We start from the raw sequence: 19,209 nt of genomic DNA, 5'->3' as shown, positions 1-19,209 counted from the left end.
CTCACTCCTGTGTACGGGAGCCAACGCTACTCCTCATGAGAGAATGTTTTCATTCCCTAGGAAGTCTTCCTCTGGGACCTCATTACCGTCTTGGTTGACGTACTCAGGACCTGTCCTCCTGCGGCGGCATGTTAGGACCCGCAAGTCCGACCCTTTGGTTGAACAGGTCCATCTCCTCCACGCCAACCCTCAATATGCCTATGTGGCATATCCTGACGGGCGAGAGGACACGGTCTCGATTCGAGATCTGGCGCCAGCAGGGGGCTTGGAAACCCCAGTCGCTCCCACACCCCCAGTTAGGGACCCCCCGACCATTATCTCTTCTCCTGACACGGCGCGGGCAGTATCGGGACCACCACTTAACCCTCTTACTCCCGTGTACAGCTTGCCTGAGTCCAGGAGATTGTCGCCACCTCGAGGCGTGCTCGCGTCCAGCGGTTTGTCACCACCTCGTGGTCTACCGGCCCGTGAGGAACTGGAGGAGTCACTGGACACCGCCTTGGAGAGAAGGTCATCGCGATTGCCTGAACCGGCGTCATCGCCGGTGTTGAGGAGGTCGCAGCGATGGTGCGGTCCCCCAAACCGTTTGAACTTATAGACAGATGAACAGTTGTTCTGTTTTTTTTGTGCCCTGCCGGCCTTTGTTTTAAAAGGAGGGGTGAATGTGGTGAACCATTGTTGGTTACCACCAGGAGTGCTGAGCCATGGTTTGGCCAGCACTATGAGTCTGTAGATATGTTACTGTTGGGGTTAGGGTTGGGCTGTTCTACCTGTTAATATAGTCCTATGGTACACCCCAGTTGGCTCCGCCTTCTGGGAGAGGTATAAAGGTCACTGCACTGCCTGGTGACCCTTTAGTCTGGGATTGTATATTGTATATAGTAGCTCCGTTATTGTTGGCAATAAAAGCCTTTATTTCCTGGGTACATCCTGCCTCCCGTGTGATTTATCGCGCATCAGTAGGCTCTTTAAAGGTACAGAGATTATTGAAACAGGCAGGAAGAGTATTTCTTTCCTGACAATATCTACTCCTCTCCAAGAATTTTGATGAAAGTAAAGAACATCATGAACAATGAGAATCTCCCCCTGTCTCAGTTTTACTGTTGGATGTGTTCAGGAAAGAGGCTACAATCTCTCAGAAGCAGGACAAATCACTTCCTCAACTAATTGTGCCATTCTCCATAAGAACATTTTACAGCCGGTTGCTAAATGGATATAATCATGATGGGACTCACTGACTCATTATTTTAATGCATTGGAATAGTTTTTCAATACATTTTAATTCAAGTTTGATCTCTGTGATGGGATCATTTTTCTTTTTGTTATTATTTATTTTGGTGTATTTTTTGAATGAACAAGCAATGCGCCTGAAGTAAATTTCTATGCGGACAGTAAAGTGAATTGAATAGTTTTACTGTCCCATTTCATACAAACATGAGGTACCCCCTACAGTTGCAATCTTCACATGTCCAGTGGCTGCATCAGGTTATGTGACGAAATTAATATTGCAGAGGTGACTAATAGTGACTATGAAACGACTGGATTGTGTTCAAAATCCAACAGGTTCACTCGTGTTCTTGTGGGGCATCTTTACCTGGTCTAGTCGATATGTGACTCCAGCCCACAGCGAAGGCATGACTTTTAATTGCAATGTGAAATGTCCCAGCAAGTCATTCAATTGTATCAAACCACTGTACAAAACTATAGCAGAACTAAAACTGGATGGACCACCCACCAGTAACCCTGGCACCGGACAAAACAAAGGCATGTTGATGAAAGTTAACAATGCTTTGAATAACATCTGGGACCTTGTGCACAAATTGGGAGCTGACCCATGGACTATCCATCATTCTGACATAGTCAATATCACAGAGGCCAGAATTCTCCAACCTCTCCTGTGGCTGGGATTCTCCGGTCCCGCTGCTGTGAATGGAGATTTGGCTAAGTGCCAAATTTTCCATTCTTGCTGCAGCAGTAACAGCAGCATGAAAGATTGGAGAATTCTGGCCAGAATCAACAACATTGCTTCAATAACATCTGAAGCCATGTACTTTCCCAACACTAGGACGGACCCACCAATGGTGACTGCACAGTCAGGAGACACTGCTCTGGAAATTTGCAACATTGACTATAGAACCCACGAAGTCCCATGGCATCAAGTAAAAAATGGACAAGGAAACAATCTACTGATTACCATCTAACACCCTCCTCTCACAGCTGATGAATCAGTTCTCCTTCACATTGAACACCAGTTGGAAGAAGCACTGAGGGTGGCAAGGGCACAGAATGTACTTTGGGTTGGGGACTTCATTGTCCATGACCAAGAGTGGCTTGGTTGCAGCACTTCTGACTGAGCTTTCTGAGTCCTGTAGGACATAGCTGCCAGACTGGGTCTGTGACAAGTGGTGAGAGAACCAAAAAGACATTAAAATGTCATGCTCACTAATCAACTGTTACTGATGCATGTATCCATGACAGTATTGACAGAAATGGCCATTACACCACTGATATCAAAGCAATGAGACAAATGTTGTCTCAGCAAGTTTACTAAGAGGGAAAATAACAGAGTATCAGTGGGATGTGTTCATGAAGTAACTTGTGCTTCAGAACCAGTTTTGTACAACTGAAGCATGACTTCTACCCCCTTGTATTCTCGTCCTGGAGGTATAAATGCCAGCATTCCATTAATTAGCTGTGAATCGGGACTCTGAGCTTCTGTTGAACCTCAATTGTTTCTTGCTTTTTGCCATTTAGTGCCATGTTCTTTTTTAGTTCCAAAGTGGATGATCTCACATTTGCTTCCATTCAGATCCATTCACCACAATTTTGACCATTTAGTGAATCCATGAATTTCTTAGTCATTTTCTGCTTTCATCTCATCTCGTTGCTGTCAGTCATTTAAAACGAGGATGACTTCTGCTGGGTTTCATAGTTTGTGTGTCCTCAGGTTGCTCACCAGGGTCAATCCAGGAACCACAGCTCCTTGGCAGAGAGGACAAGAGTTGCCATGAGGAAGAGGGGGTTCTTGAGACATGGTTCTGCTGTCTCTCTCTTTCCACTTTTGTCAGCAGCAGAGTTCATGTGGTTAGTTTCTGACTGTGCTGTGAATGAGGTGCTGCTACATGGTGTGGCTTGTAATAAGTTCCTTCCATGCATTAATACTAATTAATTACCCATTACAACAAAGCCTTCGGAGTTTCTGTGGGATTGGCTGTTACTCTAGTGTTGTGAAAAGGGGATTTTGCTTTGGAAGGCAATTATTTGGCGTGTGGATGCAATGTCCAGGCCAGCGGAAGTGATTCTGCATAATCCCAGTTGTGATGTTGGATGAATTGGCTTCGGTAAGGATGCCGGAGTTTGTCCTCCTGTATTCCCATTTGATTTTGAGTATCTTGTGGAGACACCACTCATGAAAATTCTCTTCTGCCCAGAGTAACCCGAGGCTCAATAACGTATAGATTTCCATCTACATTGCTCATACACTGCCAAACTTGGTGTCATTTGAAAATTTGGAGAAATGGTTTTCTCTTCCATCATCTAAGTTAATAAAGACAGTGAATAGTTGAAACCCCAACACAGATCCTTGATTGACACCTCTAGCCAATTAATGTACCATTACCGCCTTGTGCTGCTTCCAAGCACTCAGTCAGCTTCTTAAACATGTCAATAATTTATCTTCAATTCCACAGGCTTCAAATTTAGCTCGCAGTTTATTCTGAGGGATTTTATCTGGAAATCAAGATAAATATTATGTATAGATGTCCATCACTTTAGTAGCATCTTTAAAAAATTCAGTCAGGTTAATCAAACATGACTTACCCTTTACAAATCCCTGCTGGTTCTCTAATCCGCTGAAAATGTTCAAGGTGTTCAGTTAACTTTCCTTATTTCTTGATTCTAGTTTTCTCCCAACAACAGATGTTAAGCCAACAGTTCTATTATTCCATGTTTTTGCTCCCTCAACCTTCATAAACATGATGTAGAGATGCCGGCGTTGGACTGGGGTGGGCACAGTAAGAAGTCTCACAATACCAGGTTAAAGTCCAACACGTTTATTTGGAACCGCAAGCTCACCTGATGAAGGAGCAGCGCTCCGAAAGCTTGTGATTCCAAATAAACCTGTTGGACTTTAACCTGGTCTTGTGAGATTTCTTACTGTTCATAAACATGCAGTGTGGAGCAATCCATGAGATGCACTGCAGCATCTCACCAAGGATCCTTCAATATCACCTTTTAATCCTATGATCCCTACTGCCGAGAAGAATGAGGACAACAGGATATGGGAATACCTGACCGGGAAATATATGGTCATTCCTTCACTGTTGCTGGATCAAACTGGTGGAACTGGCTAAAAGCATGGTGGGAGTACCTTCATAATATGGTCTGCAGTGATTGATGAAGACAGCTCACCCCTTGTCAAGGCCAAGTAATGATAGGCAATAACTCTGGCCCCATGCCACATCCCATGAATATATGAAAACAAATAGGCAGTTGTGTTCCCTTCATTTACACTGTACAGCAATGGTTCCCCATCAGTGTGTGTCGTGAAGACCCTCGAAATGTGCTGTGAAAAAAGCTACAAAATTAATGTAATTAGACTCAAACTAACTGTAATAATCTTACTGAGGCTAGTCTTCCGTCACCAATCACCCTCGATTTACAGTGTGTTTGGAATGCTATTCAGTGTCTACAGAAGGCAGGTCAGCTCCGAGTCTTTCAACTGCCGGCCTGAGTGGAGCCAGCTGGTTTTAAACCCCACCTCTGCTCCTTCCCTATTGGGCAAACCTCTACTCACCTAATAGTGAGCTCGTATTCTATGAGGCCATGAGGAGATGTATTGATGATCTCCCATGGCCAGCAAAACACTAACCTTCATCTTCAGCTCTGTTATTGGGACCTTCAAGACCTGACAAATATTGGGCCTCCTGCGCATGCACCAACTGAGAAAGAGCCGCACACGCGTGGTTTAGATTTTTTAAATGTAAGTCAGGCCCATGTGCATGACCAATGGGACTTGGAGCTGAAAACAAAGGCCCCATGCACTCACAGAAAAAGCAAGAACTCAAAAAGGGTGCAAAAACTCTGGGAGAAATGAGACAGGGAAAGGTAAAAAAAACACAGGTGAGAGGACAGAGAGAAGTTAAAAACAAAGTTCCCAGTAAGGGAAAAAGACGGAGAAAATAGGAGGTGTGCCTCAAAATTCTTTTCTAGATTTGAAGTGTGCCATGACATATAAAAGTTTGGGAACCACTGCTCGACACACCTTAGGTTCTCCAACTTAAAATCCTCTTCACACATTGTGACAGTCTCACTCTCCCCCTCAGATACGCCTGAAGACCCACTCCTCATTCCTCCCAGATAAAGTTTTGTTGCACAGCCCCCTCATGTACTCATATGTACTCATATGATCCCACTTCACATTCACCTCAGTTCCACTCTACACCACGCTCAGGACATTAACACACAAGTTCACAAAATCATGTCCTCCCATCTTCATCTGTTTCATGAATAGCCTTTCCTCCATCAGAAGTGGGGATGTTTGCTGATGATCACACAATGTTCAGATTAATTCATGACTCCTAAGATACTGAAGCAGTTTTTGCTCGCAATGCAGCAAGACTTGGACAACATACAGGTGTGAGTTGATATGTGACAAGGAATATTTGTGTTTTACAAGTGCTAGGCAATAGCTATCTCCAACAAGAAAGAGTCTAACTATTATCTCTTGACATTCAACAGCAGCACCATCATCAAATACCCCACCATCAACATCCTGGGGTTCCAATTGACCAGAAACTGAACTGGATTAGCCATATCAATACTGTGGCTACAACAACTGGTCAGAGCTTGGGTTTCCATGATCAGTAACTCACCTCCTGTCTTCCCAAAGCTCATTCAGCATCTACAAAGCACAAGTCAGGAATGTGATGGAATACGCTCCACTGGATGACTGCAGCTCCAATTAACAATCTGGAGTTCAACACCATTCGGGACAAAGTAGCCCAGATCCATCACCTTAAACATTTATGCCCTCCATCATCGATGCACAGTGGCAAAATCTTGACAAGATGCACTGCAGCAACTCATCACAGTTTCTTCCAAAGCACCTTCCAAACCTGTATCATCTATCGTATAGAAGTACATAGCAACATGATCATTTGCATGTTTCCCTCTAAGCCACTCACCATCCTGACTTGGAACTATATCGCCATTCCCTCACTGTCACTGGGTCAAACACCTGAACACACGGCATGGACAGCAAGAGTTCAAGAATAAAGCTCAGTGCCAGCCTCTCAAGGGAAATTGGGGATGGCAATTGGAGCTTTAGCAGTAATGAGCACATTTCAACCGACTATATCTTTTTAAAAAAGTTCAGTCCCAATCCCACTCGGGTACGCCAACACTCCACTTTTCATAGAATACACCTACAGTTCCACAGCACACTCTCCTCATTTACAACAGCAGCTCCACTCCCTTTCCCCTTGGGTATTCCCACAGTTCATTCCACACCGTCTCAGGTTATCTTGCATTCCCATTCTGTTCAGATATTTCTATACTTCCAATCTGCACCCCATCATCAGATATTCCACCGAGCCAGTTTGTATATCAGGTAGTCTGACAAGTTAACCCTCAAATTCCTCCCTCCTCATGCTTTTCAAAGGCACGGTTAGAATCCCACTCTAGGTCTCAGCAGAGCACTCTTTAATCCCAATTCATTTCCACTTCAGTTACTCCGAGAAATCCTACTCCACACATTCTCAATGCAGAACCTTTGCAGTTCCACTCAGACCCACCCAGCTACCCCGAGACCCCAACAGTCCCAGTCCATACTTCCCTCAGTTACACCTACACTTCCCAATTCATCTCGATATGCTCTCACTCACCTGCCACAAATTAGTCATTTACTGGGGGACCTTTTCCAACCTGTCAATTCCCCTCCCAGGCAATCTTGAGCTGTCACCGTGGTTTTTGACACTGGGTCAAGTCCAATACATTCACCTGTTTTTCAATGTCACGTTTTGCTGCTTATTTTAAACGTGTTATTTGAAGTCATTTTGCATTCTTCTTGAAGAGGTAGAATGGTTAAATCCAAGAATTTGTCAGTGACTTTTGCTGACCATTTCTTTGATCTGCAAGTGTAGAATATTTAGCTTTTTTCCCTTTGTGTTTAATATAATTACACAGAGCTGTAATCAGAAACAAATGGGACACCAAGTCAATGGAGAGAACAGCAAGGGTGTTGAAAACCGCTCAGTGAGGTGGATTTACCACTCTATTTTCCTGGTGGCCATTCCTGCTCAAATTAAACATCATGATGGTAGAAAGTACCCCTCTCCCCAGCAGGTGGTGCTCTGAGCTCACAATGAGGAGCAGCTTGCCGGTGTATGGTTATGGCCACAATCTTTCTCCAAGTCCCAGGTCTTTTCTATATCGGTGTGGACAGAATTAGAAGCAGTGAAGTTGCTGAAAACTTTGCTGAGTCATAACGACAATCACTGTTTGATGGTTAAATGAAATGAAAAGGAGCTTGCATTAAGTTAGTGTCTTTCACAACTTCAAAACATCCCAAGTGTGGTCCCTGGTGTCATGCAGGAAATGTGGCAGCGAATTTGTGCACAGCAAGCTCCCACAAGCAGCAATGACCAGATTATCTATTTGAATGGTGTTTATTGAGGGAATAAATATTTACCAGGTTATCGGGGAGAACTCACCGACTGTTCTTTGGTATGGTGTCACAGGATCTTTTATATCCATCTAAGTGGGCAGCCAGTAACTTGGTTTATCAGACAGAGCAGTACTCCCTCAGTGCTTTATTGAAATGTCAGTCTAGATTATATGCAGTATCATCATTGAGCCATGGCTGACTCCACCTGATGTAGCAGCAATCAGCATTGTTGCAGTCCAATTCCTCATCTGCGGTGTTTTAACATATTCATCAAAGTTACCGATAGGAATGCTGCTATTTGGGCCTCAATGTCTTTGGCGACAGCAGGGGGGACAATCAGCCAAGTATTCCATTCCTCACCAATGCGCGGTGATTCCTGTGGTTCGTGTGTAAAACTTTGTGAGAGTTTGACCCAATTTCTCTCCCATGCACCATCCAAACCTGTGATCTATACCACCGAGAAGGACAAGGGCAGTAGATATCTGGGAACACCATCATCCTCAAATTCCCCTCCAAACCTCTCACCATCCTAATTGGAAATATATCACTGTTCCTTCTCTGTCACAGGAACTCCCTCTGTAACAGCACTGTGGGTATACAAACACCATATGGACTGCAGTGGTTTAAGAAGGCAGCTCACTGCCACCCTCTCGAGGGCAATTAGGGATGGGCATATAGCAACACCCACATTCTATGCAGGAATAAAAATAGCTGACATTGATTGCTGAGGTTGAGACAAGAGGAATAGAGGCTGAGTGAGGTAACAGAGGGCAACACCCAGCCAGAGTCAGCACTTTCAGAAGAGAACAGAAATGGGGAGGAGGCAGCAAAACTTACAGTCATGGATTTTCGTGCCAATTTATCAACTCTAGTGGCTGACCCTGACATGAAACTTAACCCATGTTGATAATGGCACTGCGACATTCTCAAATGACTGCTGACAAATATGAGGGCATGGGGTGCAAAGTCTACGGAGAACTGAGTTTGATGAACTTTATCTTTAAACAAATGCATTACACAAACAAAACTAGAAACTTCAGCTTGCTCATTTTTATCAGTAAGAATTATATTATTAACCATGCAAAACAATGATGGTGAGTGGTTCTTTGACGTTGCCACAAGAGGTAACTCTAGAAAGCCAAGCCTCAGAATGATGTCCACTCTTCACCCTCTCCACCTCCACAACTCCCTCATCTCATTCCATTGAGAAAATGTTGAACAAAGGGAAGCTCGAGTAGTTCTTTGTGTCGCTGGGGCGATCTACATCTACGCCAACACAAACAAAACATAACCTTTATCTGAAAGAAGCTGGGATGCAAAGGGGAGGAAAGTTTGCTTCACACATGGAGTCATGGCCAGTTCTCCATTCCAAGTTCTTGTGTATTGGGCATCAGACTGAATAAATTGACCATGGATTGGGAAAGCACACATTCACTGAGGGTGAAGATATGGGAGACCAGAATGCAAAACTTGGCTTGCATGCATACAAAGACACAAACTATGAACAGGACAGTAGGCCACTCGGCCCCTTGAGTCTGCTCTACCATTCAGCAAGATCATGGCTGATCTGATTGTAACTTCAAACACACATTCCTGCCAACCCCCAATAGCCGTTCACCCCCTTGTTAATCAAGAATCTATCTACTTCTGCCTTAAAAATATTGAAAGATTTGTCTTCCCTATATATTAGAGTTAAGGGATGGGATTATCTGGTCCTGCTTACCTGGAGACCGGGAAATCATGCCCAAGGTTGATGGATCTTTCAAAGGTTCGTCACCTTGTCTGTCCCGCCCATAATGATTACCCCAGCACGCAAGAAATCATAGAAATCATAGAAACCCTACAGTACAGAAAGAGGCCATTCGGCCCATCGAGTCTGCACCGACCACAATCCCCCCCAGGCCCTACCCCCATATCCCTACATATTTTACCCACTAATCCACACATCCCAGGACACTAAGGGGCAATTTTAGCATGGCCAATCAACCTAACCCGCACATCTTTGGAGTGTGGGAGGAAACCGGAGCACCCGGAGGAAACCCACGCAGACACGAGGAGAATGTGCAAACTCCACACAGACAGTGACCCAAGCCGGGAATCGAACCCAGGTCCCTGGAGCTGTGAAGCAGCAGTGCTAACCACTGTGCTACCGTGCCGCCCAAGACTGGAAGCTTTGCCCCTAGCTGTTTGAAGGATGACCAAGCCCCAAATAAAATATCATTTTTTTCGGTTCTGCAGTGAGATCAATTGATAAATCAAAGTCAGAAAAAGAAAGGAAAGATTTAAGGGTGAGTAATTTGGAAAGATTGTGATACTATGATGTTTCTGTCATGTCAACCTCAATGATATAGGCCAATGGAATATCACTGAATTAACAAAAATATCAGTAATTCCAACTAAAGTTTTTGCCAGTATTATGACATTTACAACAGACAACAAGTTATATAATGAATACACAAGAGTTGAAATCAAACCCAGTTTAATTCAATGAATTCACTGATTCAAACCATGGTACTCAAGCCCAAGGGTGGATTTTATGAGGAGTTGGATTACCCATCCTGCCCCCATGCTAAAATTTGATCAGCACCTCATTCATGGAAAATTGGGCTTCCACGCAGTGGTAATTAAGAGTGACCTTAATTGGATCAGAGAGGTGCTTCCACTTCCCAGGGACAGGAAGTCCTTTGATAGAGAGCTGTTGGAGAATAGGCATCTCGGTAGTTCCTAGCAGCGCCAGGAAAGAGTAGTGGTCACAGTTGAAAATGTAAATGTCGCCATAGACGCAGATGACCATAGGTTGCTCTCCCCTTTGACAGGGAGAGCTGATTGGTGGTGATTTAGCCTGAGGATCACCACACCTCAGGCGAGGGGTTCAGAAGGCAGGGTCCTTCATGGACAACCTCAGTCAGTACAAGAATTGAACCCACACTGTTGGCATCACTCTGCATCATGAACCATCAGCTTCTCAAGTTCAGCTTCTCAAGTTCTCTGTGGCAGCTTCTCAAGTTCAGAGACATACCAGAAATGATCCCATGGATCATTCAGAGATCCTACATGGACTTCAGTAAGGCCTTTGACAAGGTCCCTCATGGCATACTGGTGCAGAAGGTGAAATCGCATGGGATCAGAGGTGAGCTGGCAAGATGGATATAGAATTGGCTCGGCCATAGAAGACAGAGGGTAGCAGTGGAAGGGTGTGTTTCTGAATGGAGGGCTGTGACAAGTGGTTTTCCTCAGGGATCAGTGCAGGGACCTTTGCTGTTCATAATATATATAAATGATTTGGAAGAAAATGTAACTGGTTTGATTAGTAAGTTTGCGGATGACACAAAGGTTGGTGGATTTGCGGATAGCGATGAGGACCATCAGAGGATACAGCAGGATATAGACCGGTTGGAGGCTTGGATGGAGAGATGGCAGATGGAGTTTAATCCGGACAAATGTGAGGTCATGCATTTTGGAAGGTCTAATAACGACAGGAAATATACAGTAAATGGCAGAATCCTTAAGAGTATTGACAGGCAGAGGGATCTGGGTGTACAGGTACACAGGTCACTGAAAGTGACAACGCAGGTGGAGAAGATAATCAAAAGGCATACGGCACGCTTGCCTTCATCGGCCGGGGCATTGAGTTTAAAAATTGGCAAGTCATGTTACAGCTTTAGAGAACCTTAATTATGCCGCACTTGGAATACAGTGTTCAATTCTGGTCACCACACTACCAGGAGGATGTGGAGGCTTTGGAGAGAGTATGGAAAAGATTTACCAGGATGTTGCCTGGCATGGAGGCCATTAGATATGAGGAGAGGTTGGAGAAACTTGGTTTGTTCTCACTGGAACGATGGAGGTTGAGGGGCGACCTGATAGAAGTCTACAAGATTATGAGGGGCATGGACAGAGTGGATAGTCAGAAGCTTTTTCACAGGTGTAGCGGGATCCCTCTTTTTAACTCCACTGGGCTTATTTTAGGTTGGGTTCTCTGTCACCCAAACCCCACCAATGCCCGAGTGATTCTCTCTCTTGCCGATGGAACAATGGCCACCTTGCGTCTACTTCACTAGAGTAGCGCTCCCAAGAGAGAGAAAAGGAAACTGCTGCCTATCCACTACCTGGCAGCCTTTCCTGAGTGGGCGGTTTCGAAGCGCCCAGGGTACCCTCAGTTCTAGACTCCAGAATTATGGTAAGGAATATTTATATTGTGACTTAGTCAGAGATCATTGGTGAGAAATTGAAAAGATCAAAACGGACTCCAACGGAAGTCAAAGATATATATATATATATTTATTAAAACATCAAGGTCAAAGGTCACCAAACACCAGGAAAACAACACACCATGCCTTATGCTCTATAAGACTATAAGCTATGGAAGGAATACTAAAACGGACACCTCGGAATTCTTACTTTATACAAGTTTACCAGTGTCTTAAACTATGAAAGGTGCATGCAAAAGCCCCCCCACTTTCCCCAAAGCCTCATCCACTATGATGATCTCGGGAACTTTGCGAATTACCAGGGGATACTCACAATCCTAGTTTAAATTGCTCAGTGGGCTTCAGGCTGCGTACTGGAGACGACCGAGTGGAGAGTGCTGTCATGCTGGTCCGAAGAGAAAAAGAGAAAACATGGCCGGCCTGGCCATCCTTTTATATTGTAAACTTGAATTCTTTTTCCAGCCAACTCCGCCCCCCTTCCACCCGGCAGTTTCCACAGACAAAGGCTTGCTATGGTTATCTGCAGCTGCGATCTTACAGTCCATAGAGACCAGATGGTCCCATCCCAGGTGATAGGTCCCTTGCTGTCCTGTATTGTTCCATCGGAGATCGTTTAATTGTTTTCCCATTAGGGAAATGGGCTTCTCCTCGCTCTGGGACAAGGCCATTATCACCTGTATTGAGTCCAGACCAGGTGCATTGTCTTGCTGCCGGCCTAGTCTGGTGATGTCGTCAGGTCCTTTTGTTCTGCTGATAACCTAATCAGCAGTCTGTCTGGTTTCTGGCTGCTTGCAATTTTTGGACTGGGCCCCTTCACACACACACACACACAGGCTGGCTGGGCTCACTGACCAGGTCAAGTCCTGCAGTCAAGTGTGGCCACTTTCACAGTTCTTTAGGGTTCAAGTCCTTTTCCCAGCTCATAAAAAAAAGCCTGAGTTGCCCGAAAAACTTACAGATGCCCCTTCGATACGTCCAGACTCGCTCGGACCGTATCGACATAAATGTTTGAGGGGCAACACTTCTACTCCTTCGTGACTGTAAGCACCCCCTACTAACCCGCGAAGCTCTGTGTCCCGAGGAGTCCCCTTAATCTGAGCTACACCCCTTTTATATACAGCAACACAGAGAAAGGTGACATAGGTAGGTACATTACAACAATCCCTTGCAACATGCGGGATGGAAAAACATTAAATACAACAAGTACAGCAATAAACCAGCGGCCCCCAAACGTAGGGGTTACCGCATATATGTACAGAAACTTCACAGCATTGGGATACAGTAGCGGTTTTCCTTTTAACAACGGCTGGTATAATAGCTCCGTCTCGCGAGGGCACCATGCTAGTAGACGCACTTCAATCAAATTTAACACAACAGCGTAATGTACCCCCTGGTACAATACCTTCTTGGTGGGGACGAGCACTAGGCCATTCTCGGGCCCCTTGGTGGTTGTCGGACAGTTGTGGGGGTCGATCGGTTGGGCCGTGGGCAGGGATCTCTTTACCTGAACCAGCAGTTCGGTAGCTTTCACAGTCATCCCAGCCCAGGGAGTTACGCATCCCTTCCCACTGCGGTCCCAATTTATCCCGCTCCCGGAGTCTTGCCACCACCTCACGAAGGTGATCGATGCCCCTTGTGGGCATATCCTGGCAGACCCCCATAGGCACAAATATATCCCCTGGTCATAAGCCCACCACTTCTCCCAACATACAGTAATCCCTCCTGGTGACCACATGATGGTCTGGTGGGTATCATTGTCCAGTCGTTCCCAGTCCGAGGATCGATCCCTCATGTCCGGGCTCAGCTTCCTGAGCCACCACCACTTCCCCAAAGGAACATCCCCCTTACAGGTTAAACACACCCGCCTGCCCTCAGTCACCCTAACCCGGTCAGTCGCCACCTGTATCTCTTTGCAGAGTACAGAGGCCTCTCCGTATGTGAAGCTCTGGTGGCTGGGGTACCTGGTCGAGTTCGACCCCAGCCACCCAGGCCACCTCCCCACGTGGGAGTAGCGTGCCTGCTCCGAGGCCACCAGGTCTCCCTGACCGGTAGTTACGAGGGGTGCCCTGCCGCCAGAGCACCCATATACCAACGACTCCTCCATTTCCCCTCTGCGGGTCTCGCACATCTCCAGGCACATTGTTAGACTCAGTATCCATATGGCAGGATGACCCATCTGTAAAACAAAACAGAAGACCTCCTTGCCTCCACATTGCCGTCCACCCTTCCTGGAACCACTTCAAACGGAAGGGCGCCATTGTATTCCTCGCTTGCAGTTACCGCTTTTGAAATTGCCGCCGTGCAATTTCACAAGCTGCCGGCTGCGGTACTGTATTTCGCAGCCCGGCTCCCCAGGGTCCTAGTGCCCTGCGCCCATTCTTAAACCGTGGAAGTTCCCGACCTCCACACTACTGTTCCCAATTCGGAATACATCACATACACAGAATAATCTACACGGTAAACTACTAAAACAACCAGAACGTGAATCCTATATCTATTTACACAGCCACCCGTCTCCGGGTGGCCAACTTAAAACTGATCCTCACCCTGCTGAGGCCAGTCGTCTGCCTGGCCCGACCGTCCGGTCCGGACCTCCATGGGCCGAGGGTCCTGACTGCCCCTGGCCTCCCCTTCCCCAAAGGGTTTCCGGAATCCCTCTCCGTTCCCTGCGGAGACTGGGCTACCCGTGGCCACACTTGGTAGTGTCCCACGCCTTCTACTTTCCACCCGGGCCCTTTTGCTGCGGGGTCGGGCCCCGAGTGCCATGTGTGAGGGAGACCACCTTACCGGGGGTCTGGAGACCCTGCTGCTCCGACGACCCCTCCCTGACTCCCATACCAGAGGTGATACCTCCATCTCCTCTGCCTCCCTAACTTCGGCCTCACTGAGGCCATTGACCTGATGCTCGGGTAGTTTAAAATTACCCGGGCTGGGTGCTTGTATCACCGTTAACCTCACTGCGGCCGCTACCTCCGGTGCTGCCCAGCTGGGACAGCACATTGTCACCTGTTGGGTAACGGTGGGGTCAGGTATTTCCCCTACTGTTTCCACCTCTACGGGGGCTTCCTCACTTGCTACCCCCTTCCTCACTCCCTTCTTGCTCTTCCCGGCCCTGGTGGGGTCAAAGAGCTTGCATTGGTTTACATGAAACCATTTCACCTTGCGGGGGAGCTGAACAGTGTATACCATGGGGCTGGCCTTGTCTACTATACTGTACGGCCCCGCGTACAGTGGCTCAAAGGTCCCCACCCGCGCGAAATTGCGGACCATCACCTGCTCCACTATGGCCCACTCGTGAGTTGTGCTGGGCTCCAGCAGCAGCCTGCTTCTGCGGTGCTGGGCCCCATGTTACTGGCTGCCTGCCAGTGAACCTGCTTCAGCTGTTCCAACAGCTGTTTTGCGAACTTATCCCTATTGACCTCCCTGAGCTGTCCCTCTGTCAGGGCAGGTACCATGACATGAATCGGAGTCCTCATGACTCACCCGATCATGAGCTCGTGTGGGGAATATCCTGTACTCCTGGACTGACTAGCCCGGATCCCCATGAGTACTCGGGGCAGAACTTCCACCCACCGGTTAGGAGAGTTGCCGGTCTCCTTCCGCAACCTCTCTTTAATGGTGCGGTTCAACCTCTCTACAGGACCCGAGGACTGGGGGTTATAGGCCACATGCCATTTTGCCCTGATGCCCAGGACCTTAAGGGTCGCCTGCATGACCTGCCCCGTGAAATGACTCCCCTGGTCCGACTCCACAAACTGCGGGAGTCCCCACCTGGAGAACACCTCCCTGACTAGGATCTTGGCTGTGCCTACAGCGGTGGCTGTTCGGCACGGGAAGGCTTCCACCCACTTCGAAAACACATCCACTAATACAAGGCAGTACTTGTATCCCCCTGCAGCGGTGGGAAGGGGTCCAATATAGTCAATCTGTACCGACTGCCAGGGCCCATCCACCCTACGGATGTGCCCCAGCGAAGCCTTCCTCTTTTGGGGATCGGGGTTATTCGTGGCACACACTAAACAGTTCGCACAAAAGTCACGAACGTCCTCCCGGAGGCCAGGCCACCATCCTACCTTCTCTACCCGCTGCCAGGTGGTCTCGGGACCGGGGTGTCCTGCTCCCGGGCTCTCATGAGCTACCTCTATGAATTCCCTCCTATGCTGGGAAGGCACTATCCACTGGTCCCCTCGAAAGAGCATGCCTTCCTTTAAGGTCATGTCCTTCTCTCCATAAGGACCCTCTACACTTTCCTGCCTACCCAGGGCTGCTATGGCGGTCTTCAACTTGGGGTCCTGTGCCTGAACAGTGGCTAGGTCTGGGGCCAAGGTCACTCTTGGATCCCCTCTCCGGAACTGTCCCCTGACTGCTGCCACCTGTCCTTCCTCGTAAGGATCCCACTCTACCCCGTACCTAGCCCCCTCTCTGGCCAGACTGTCTGCCCTCTGGTTCCCCTCACCCCGTGGCTCTGTCTTGGAGTGGGCTTTAACCTTATGGATGTACCTATCCCCGCCCTCTCCTACAGCAGCCACTATCCTCTCTAACAGGGGTTTTGTGACGAGGGGCTTCCCATCCGAGGAGGTGTACCCTCGGCGGGACCAGATGGCCAGATACTCCGTGCACAAGTTGCACGTAAACATGCTGTCCGAGCAGATGGTGTATGGAATGGGGAAACGCTCCGGATGTGTGACCACATACATCACTGCGGCCAGCTCTGCCTGCTGAGCACTCAGTGTGTGGGGGAGCTTGAGGGCCAGGGCTATCTCTGCTTTGGGGTCCCAGATCCCACAACCCGTGAATCTGATGCCCCCCAATACGGAACTGGATCCGTCTACGTATATCTCCCTACCCGTGGGATGCAGCCCTGCCCGAAAACCAAAACCTGCCTCCCATACCCCCTCTACGGAACAATGGTGTGGCTCCCCTGGGTACACCAGGTTGGCTGCGAGCTGTGGCTCACTCAGCCCCTTCACCCGTAGCGCCATTTGGGACAACAAGAGAGTCCACCGGGTGATCCTGGCACTACTGACTGTGCCATCTTTAATCCGGCCGTTTAACAACATTTGGGTTGGGGTGTGATGGGTCAGGAGGGTGTTGGGTGCCATTCTAATAAAAACCTGCACCCGCTTCACCGCCCAGTATGTGGCTAGCAGGTGCCGTTCACAGTTGGAGTATGCCCGCTCCACTTCTGTGAGAACTCGGGAGGAATACACCACTGGCCTCAACTTGCCATGCCGTTCTTGGAGGAGTACAGCACTCAGGCTATCACTGCCTGCTGCTACCTCCAGGAAAAATTCCTCCCGGGGGTCAATGGCTCCCAAAGCTGGGGCCTTTTGCAAGTCCTCCTTGAGTCGGACGAATGCCGACTTGCACTTGCTGTCCCACTCCCATTCCACCCCCTTGTGCAGCAGCCTGAGCAGAGGCGCTGCAGTCGCGGCGTAATCTTCAATGAAGTCACGGCAATAGCCTGTGACTCCCAAAAAGGATCGTACCCCCCTAACGTCTACCGGGACTGGGAGTTCCTGCACTGCCTGTCTCCTGGCCGCATCTATCCCTCTCTCCCCAGCCCTAAGGGTTAAACCCAGGAACTTGACCTCCCTCAACCCGATCTGGGCTTTCTTGGGGTTAACTTTTAACCATCCCTTATGGAGTAACCCCAACAACTCGTCTAACAGGGGGCCATGTTCCTCGCTACTGTCTGTGAACAGTAGTATATCGTCCACATACTGGACCAGTCTGTGGGGCTCACTAAACTCTTTCAGGCATTCGGCCATGCACTGGTGAAAAATGCTGGGGCTGTTGTGGAAACCCTGTGGGAGACAGCTCCATGTATACTGCTGCCCCTTAAACGTGAAGGCGAACTTATACTGGTCCTCCCGCCTGACTGGGATGGACCAAAACCCATTCGAAATATCCAGCACTGTAAAAACAGAGGCTGATGCTGGAATTTCTCCTAACAGGTCCGCCACGGCTGCTACCGTTGGGGCGCATGCCGGAATATTCTTATTAAGGACTCTGTAGTCCACTGTGGCCCTCCAGGAATTATCTGGCTTCCTCACCGGCCAGAGCGGTGAGTTCACATGTGTGGCAATTGGCTTCAAAATGCCTTGCCCTACCAGTGAATTTAGGGCCACCTCTAAATCTGCTTCCGCTTCCCGGGGGAAACTATACTGTTTCTGAGGTCGGGACATGGGGTCTCCATCTATCCTGACCTCTGTCCCAGTGACCCTCCCGCAATCGTGCTTGTGGGTCGCAAAGGCGGCTAAATTCTTCCGGACATACCCCCTATATTCCTCCAAGGTATTCCCTACCATGGCTTCCAAATCATACCCCTCCTTGGGTTTCACTACACACAAAGCCCCCCTTTCTTGTGCCCTCTCTATGACCATGACCTCTTTCTCAGCCCCTTCCCCTGCTATGCCCCACAAACAGTGGTTCCTCAGGTCCACCAAGACCTGATGAGCCACTATAAAATCGGCGCCTGGATCCCCTTTCCCTCCTGCTCCCATCTCATCAGGACGCATTTCCACCGCACCTGGAGTGTCCCCAACCTGATGGACAGGGGAACAGAGAAAAAACCTGTCTTCTCGTTTCCCGTGAAGCCGACAAGACTGTAGGGCGCCCCGCTGGATAGAGGGGATGTTTGGGGATTGTCCGTGTGGACAATGGTACTGGAAGCACCTGTGTCCAGTTGATGGAGAGGATCCTGAGAGACAGGATTTATGATCATCTAGAGAAGTTTAGTATGATCAAAAGTAGTCAGCACGGCTTTGTCAAGGGCAGGTCGTGCCTTACGAGCCTGGTTGAGTTCTTTGAAAATGTGACCAAACACATTGACGAAGGAAGAGCGGTGGATGTGGTCTATATGGACTTCAGCAAGGCGTTCGATAAGGTCCCCCATGCAAGACTTCTTGAGAAAGTGAGAGGGCATGGGATCCAAGGGGCTGTTGCCTTGTGGATCCAGAACTGGCTTGCCTGCAGAAGGCAGAGAGTGGCTGTGGAGGGGTCTTTCTCTGCATGGAGGTCAGTGACCAGTGGAGTGCCCCAGGGATCTGTTCTGGGACCCTTGCTGTTTGTCATTTTCATAAATGACCTGGATGAGGAAGTGGAGGGATGGGTTGGTAAGTTTGCTGACGACACCAAGGTAGGTGGTGTTGTGGATAGTTTGGAGGGATGTCAGAAGTTGCAGCGAGACATAGATAGAATGCAAGACTGGGCGGAGAAGTGGCAGATGGACTTCAACCCGGATAAGTGTGTGGTGATCCATTTTGGCAGATCCAATGGGATGAATCAGCAGTATAATATGAAGGGTACCATTCTTAGCAGTGTAGAGGA

The sequence above is a fragment of the Mustelus asterias genome, chromosome 4 (genome assembly GCF_964213995.1).
Source record: "Mustelus asterias chromosome 4, sMusAst1.hap1.1, whole genome shotgun sequence".
Lineage (NCBI taxonomy): Eukaryota > Metazoa > Chordata > Chondrichthyes > Carcharhiniformes > Triakidae > Mustelus > Mustelus asterias.
The sequence above is the reverse complement of the archived record's forward strand: the minus strand, read 5'-3'. Positions refer to the sequence as shown.